Genomic DNA, 6452 nt, shown 5'->3' on the forward strand with positions numbered 1-6452 from the left:
GAACTATCATTATAGGATTTTTATGAGAAATAAGCCAGCTAACATACCATTGTGCTAGAATAGGGTCTGGCATATTATAAGTAGAACTTACTGTTTGCTAAGTAAATTAAAGTCCTAGGCATCTACAAGTTAATATGTAATAGTGAAAATAATTGCTATCATTATTACTAATTCCAAGATATCTACCAACTGGTTTATAAGTGCATATAAGGGAGAATAAGAAGTATTATGATTTCATTTTAAGCAAACAGTAAATCAGTATTTGATAGGTTCTAAGTGTGCTATTGGTAAACAAAGGTTTATAGGTCATCAGAAATGTTAAGAACAAATCCTAAGAATATATTCTGACACTTGCCTTTCTCAGGGCCTCCTTTACATCTCTGTTCCTCAGACTGTCAATGAGGGGGTTCAATCTGGGGATCACCCCTGTGTAGAACACAGACACTACCCTGTTCTGCTCAGTTGAGTAGCTGGATTTGGGCATCACATAAATGAAGGTAATTGTTCCATAGTAGAGAGTGACTGCAGTGAGGTGAGAGGTGCAGGTGGAGAAGGCCTTGTGTCTCCCTTCAGTGGAGCACATCTTCAGGATGGTGTTGAGGATGCAGATATAAGAGAGAGCTATGACAGACACTGTGACCACAATGATAGGTCCAGAGGACATGGAAGGGATAATTTCAGTAGTGGAGACATCTGAGCAGGAAAGTTTCAACAGAGGGGAGAAGTCACAGAAAAAGTGGTCTACCTGTGTTGGCCCACAGAAAGAGTCAGTAAGCAACTAGCAAATGTACAAGCATTGACGCACCCACGCAGGTAGGATACCCCAACCAGGAGAACACAGACTCTGGGGGACATGTGGGTGGAGTAGAGCAGGGGCAAGCGGATGGCCACATACCGGTCATAGGCCATGGCAGCCAGCAGGAAGCACTCAGCTGTCCCAAACATGACCACAAAACACAGTTGGGCTTCACAGCCAGCAGCAGTGAAGGTCACTCCTTGTTTCAGGAATCCTATAAGCATCATCGGTGTGACGGATGTAGTACACCCACTGTCCACAAAAGCCAAATGACTGAGGAAGAGGTACATTGGAGTGTGAAGCTGGAAACAGTTCCTTATTAAAATAATTATGCTGATATTGCCTACTAAGGTGACAGCATCAGTTCAATTCAGTTCAATCGCTCAGTCGTGTCCGACTCTTTGTGACCCCATGAATCGCAGCACGCCAGGCCTCCCTGTTCATCACCACAGACTCATGTCCATCGAATCAGTGATGCCATCCAGCCATCTCATCCTCTGTTGTCCCCTTCTCCTCCTGCCCCCAATCCCTCCCAGCATCAGAGTCTTTTCCAATGAGTCAATTCTTCGCATGAGGTGGCCAAAGTACTGGAGTTTCAGCTTTAGCATCATTCCTTCCAAAGAAATCCCAGGGCTGATCTCCTTCAGAATGGACTGGTTGGATCTCCTTGCAGTCCAAGGGACTCTCAAAAGTCTTCTCCCACACCACAGTTCAAAAGCATCAATTCTTCAGCGCTCAGCCTTCTTCACAGTCCAACTCTCACATCCATGCATGACCACAGGAAAAACCATAGCCTTGACTAGATGGACCTTTGTTGGGAAAGTAATGTCTCTGCTTTTGAATATGCTATCTAGGTTGGTCATAACTTTCCTTCCAAGGTGTAAGCATCTTTTAATTTCATGGCTGCAGTCACCATCTGCAGTGATTTTGGAGCGAGCCCCAAAAAATAAAGTCTGACACAGTTTCCACTGTTTCCCCATCTATTTCCCATAGATTCCTAGAAATATCACCAAAAAGACACAAAGTGTAGGATCCTCTGTTAACTCCCAAAGGATGAACTCTGTCACACTGGTGAGGTTTCTAAACTTCATGTCCTCTGAGAATTGTTTCTGTTGAGGGATATTTGAACATTCATTTTACAAAAATATTTTCATTCTATACATTCTTGGTTTTCTTTGGTTATTCATTACACTTATTCATAATAATTTCCCCCTCTGCCTAGCTGTAAGTATGGTGCTGTACAGGATTCTTTTGTGCCTTTACACAAAAGAAGAATGATTCAACCTCAGTCTCTGGGAACTCAGTTATATTCTTTTATTTATCCAATGTTTATTCTAAAATCCCTTTCCAAGCTTTATTTGTAGAAAGATCTGTCTCCCAAGATCCAGGTCTATAGTTTCAGTTATCCGGGAAGTCTCCAGTTAGAAATCTCACGACTCAAACTCAGCCTCCTCCAGATCAAACTCATCCTTTCATTAAACCATCCTCCTATGTCCTGTGTTTATGGAAGGATACCACAATCCCCCAAATCTCTCATGTCTGAAGCATGGAAATGATCCTAACCTTCTTCCTCTCATTGTACCACATCTAATAGAATCCTATTGATACTGTCTACAATTTACTCCTCCAATCTATTTATCCATTCCTGTATTTCCACTGCTAGTGTCCCTACTGTAGGTGAGGCCTTATTCATTTTTTTCTTTTCTTTTATTCATCTGTTTGTCTCTGTCTTCATTCTTCTGCCATTATAATTCACAGTACATCTGCCAAAGTGATCTCTTGCTGAAGTAAAAAGGCGATGCCACAGTGGTCCTTTCAAGTCTTTCCTGATTTCTGTAGCCTCCGAGATGAAACGTAACCTCCTTAGCACAGCTCAGTATACACCTTCTGATGTATCCCCTGCATATGACTCTGCTTCTCAGTATGTTTCCATCCAACACTTCCACGAATCTAACCTTCCTGAAGTATTTACAGTCTCTTTAGTCCATCTATCTTATTTGGCCTTTAATTCTTGTTCTTCCCCTTGGATGGTCCCCAACATCCCACTAATATTACACCAGGTGACTTCTACTCATTCTTCAAGTTCATTTCTCTACAACATCTACTCTGACATCTAAGGTGTAATCAGATAAATTTCCTTTGTGTTGACGTCATGCTTTGAAGATGTTTAGGTTGCCATTCTTTGTACTGGATTATGGAATTTTGTTTTGTTTTTTGCTTGCTTACATTTTATTCCTCCAAATTAATACATAGACTCCTCAAATGGTGTGCATTCCTATATCACGAATAACTAGTGTTTGGGAGTAATATGTGCTGGAGAAAACTTGTTATGTGAATTTCTGCATGATTAATATAATGCATATGCCAGGTGGAATATACATCCCAACTCCTTCATTTATGGAGCTTCATATTCTATTCTTAATTACTTTTTGAAATATATCTCCCTATATACCTCTTTGCTACTTTTGTGCTTTTAAGAGTCATGTTAACCCAACCAGTGTTTTTCTACTCAGTGTTATTATTTTTATTTTTCATAGAAAGACAATTTTCTGCCAACATTATTTCAGTTCTTAAGATTTGAAACATTTACCATAAATGATAAAAATAAGTACCAAATATTTTCACAATTCTTAATTTATTAAAAATTCCTTACTTTAGAATATGAGCGTTTAGTGTTTCCAGTGGTGAGACTTCGACAAAATCAGTTGTGAGGTATTATGAACCAACAGCTGAGAATGTACAGCTCATTACAGAATCGTTATATGTTTTTGATTGATCTTCCTTAAGTGCACTTAAATTACTCTCTAGTGGCAAGCAAGGTTACTGCCAGGAGTGTTAATTCTATCATGAAAACTATGTTTTTAGTTTTATGAAATGTTCTCTATGAGTTTAATTGCACAAACCATCTCCTTTCAGTATCAAAGCAATGATACTTGATTGCAGCCAGCACACCTCCACTGCCTTCCCTTTACCAAAATTAACATTCATAGACCCGTTGCCCATTCCACCGGTGGCACACTTTCCAGAGCCCTCACAGTTCTGCTCTCAGCTTCTGAACATACTCTCAGTTGAGGACTGAGCCAAGCACCGAGCAGCATGTGTGCTCTTTGCCTTCTGACTCAAGCGGAGTTAAGTGGGGCCGATCCTGCATTCACTGCACACACAGTGGGCTTCAGTCTGTGCTGACAGCAGTCACGGAGACTGGAGATGGAAAGTCCAGATCCTCCCAGTGGCCACTTGTTTTCACTTGCATATGACACTTAAATCTCTCTGACTCCCAGGTTTTTTTTTTAATTTATAAAGTGGGAGAATTGTCCCCATATAACATCTTTGTTGTGAGATTAAAAAAAATGACAGCTGCAAAGTATTTAAAGGTGTTTGGTCATACATCAGAGCTAAGTAACTATCTTTAATTAAGTAAAAAGGAAATTTGGATAGATTTTCAATTGTTTAAAATTTTTATGAGGCGTATAATGTAAGTTTTCTTTCAACACATCAGGAGATTTTCCACAAATCCAAAAGAAGTCAGGAAATATAGGATCTGATGGCTTCTTAGTTCTGGACCATGTCATTCATAATCACATGAATAATATGACAATTGATTCTTGCCTTTCCCTTCCTCTTCACTGACTACCTAGGGAACTTTCTAGAACTCTGTGGCATCTCTGGGGATGCATCTTTGTGGCATTCATGCTTCAGGTTCTGATTTGGGAATTATGACTCTCCCCAATCCTTTCCTCAATGATTCGGTCACATTTGTTGATGATTAGGGGTCGTTGATGATTAGGCTTAGAGCCTCATGCAACCTGAATATCAGACAATTTCTTCCTGGTTTCCTTTGCACAGCTGCACAAGCTTAGCAGTAGTTTTGGCTGCCACAGACCATTTACACTGCTCTGGGGTCTCCTAGGAAGTCTGCTTTCGGGACACAGAATGACCATTCTGCAGTACATTTCTTTTTTTTTTTTTCCTTAAATTTTTTTTTTAATTAGAGGATAGTTGCTTTACAATGTTGTGGTTTCTTGCATACAACCTAATGAATAAGCCATACATATACATATGACCCCTCCTTCTTAACCTTCCTGCCACCACCTACCCCACCCCAACCCTCTAGGTAATCACACAGCACCAATGTGAGCTCCCTCTATTACCTAACAACTTCCCACTAGCCATCTATTTTACTTGCGGTAGTGTATATGTCTCAGTGCTACTCTCTCAATTCACCCCACCCTCTCCTTCCCTCCTCCATGTCCACAAGTCTGTTTTCCATGTCTGTGTCTCTAGTCCTTGCAGTGCAAATCTTGCTAATGCCACAGTTGCCACAGGAGTCATGAAACAAAGTTGTTGAGTTTCTTTTATTTTTAATTTTTCATTAAACAAACAAAAATTTAAATTATTTAAATAAAATCCATGATTACTACATTCACCTTTTAGAGCCAAAATTGCTGTTGCTGAATTCCAAATAGAATTTTATAAAGCAGATGTTTTCCACTTACTTTTACAAGCAGTTTTGCACTGACTACCTGACAGTATTAACCGTGAAATGCTCTCTTCCATTTAGGAACATAGTTACATACATTCTGTGATATGAGCATTTTTGTTTGTTTGTTTGTTTTTTAATGTGTGTTGGAAGGAAAAGAAAGGTTCTAATAGAATCCCCTAGGGCTTTTGTTGCTTGCCCCTTTGAGATAAGTTCCTGGGACTGTTCTGCAGAAATGACTCATGGAGCCAGGTGTCTCATTAAGGTGGCATAAATGGAAGGTCCAGTTCCTAACAAAAGGTGTATTTCTGAGGATCCTGATGGAGGCTTTGTTCAGAAACTTGGAGAAAAAACTGTCAAAATAGAAATTTGGTGGGAGATGGGGATCAGAGTCAGTGCCACCAGGGCTCTAATTTCCTCTCTGTAGACAAAACAGTTTATTTATTTGAGGACATCAAGTAGTGGAGAAAGTCCTGAGTAAGCAGAAAGTAAGCAGAACAAAGCACAGTCCACTGTTACTCAAAGTGTATTAATAGTCCTTGGGTTGGTGCTGACTGGCAAATTCTTTATTGTCAGTCCAGGACCCAATAAGAACAGGAGTTGTAGGGAACTGTTTGTACTCTTTATAGCAATTTGGGAAAGTAATTTCAAGTGTGTTGACTCCAGTAATTTTAAAAAATGAGTTTATATTTTGTATTTTAGTTTTTATTATTTTTTGCAGTAATCCTCCTTTTACTATCTTCCTAAGAAGTATTGACATATGGATGCTTAGGAAAGAGTGATCCTTTATTTAAATAGTTTGAGAAACACTAGGCTTGCCTTTTGTATCTGGGTCCAAAGGGACTCTCAAGAGTCCTCTCCAACATCACAGTTCAAAAGCATCAGTTCTTCGGTCTCAGCTTTCTTTATGGTCCAACCCTCATATCTGTACGTGACTACTGGAAAAACCATAGCTTTGACTATACAGACATTTGTCAGAAAAGTAATGTCTGTGTTTTTTAATACACTGCTTAGGTTTGTCACAGGTTTTCTTCCAAGAAACAAGTGTCTTTTAATTTCATGGCTGCAGTCACTATCTGCAGTGATTTCGGAGCCCCCCAAAAATAAAGTCTGTCACTGTTTCCACTGTTTCCCCATCTATATGCCATGAAGCAATGGGTCCTCATGCCCTGATCT

General features: G+C 39.8%; 1 pseudogene; it reads right to left on the reverse strand.

Moving 5' to 3' along the window:
* Positions 1-331: 331 nt before the first annotated feature.
* LOC109569431 (olfactory receptor 5P1-like) lies at positions 332-1887 on the reverse strand (annotated as a pseudogene).
* Positions 1888-6452: the final 4565 nt, after the last annotated feature.

The sequence above is a fragment of the Bos indicus genome, chromosome 15, assembly GCF_029378745.1.
Source record: "Bos indicus isolate NIAB-ARS_2022 breed Sahiwal x Tharparkar chromosome 15, NIAB-ARS_B.indTharparkar_mat_pri_1.0, whole genome shotgun sequence".
Classification (NCBI taxonomy): Eukaryota; Metazoa; Chordata; class Mammalia; order Artiodactyla; family Bovidae; genus Bos; species Bos indicus.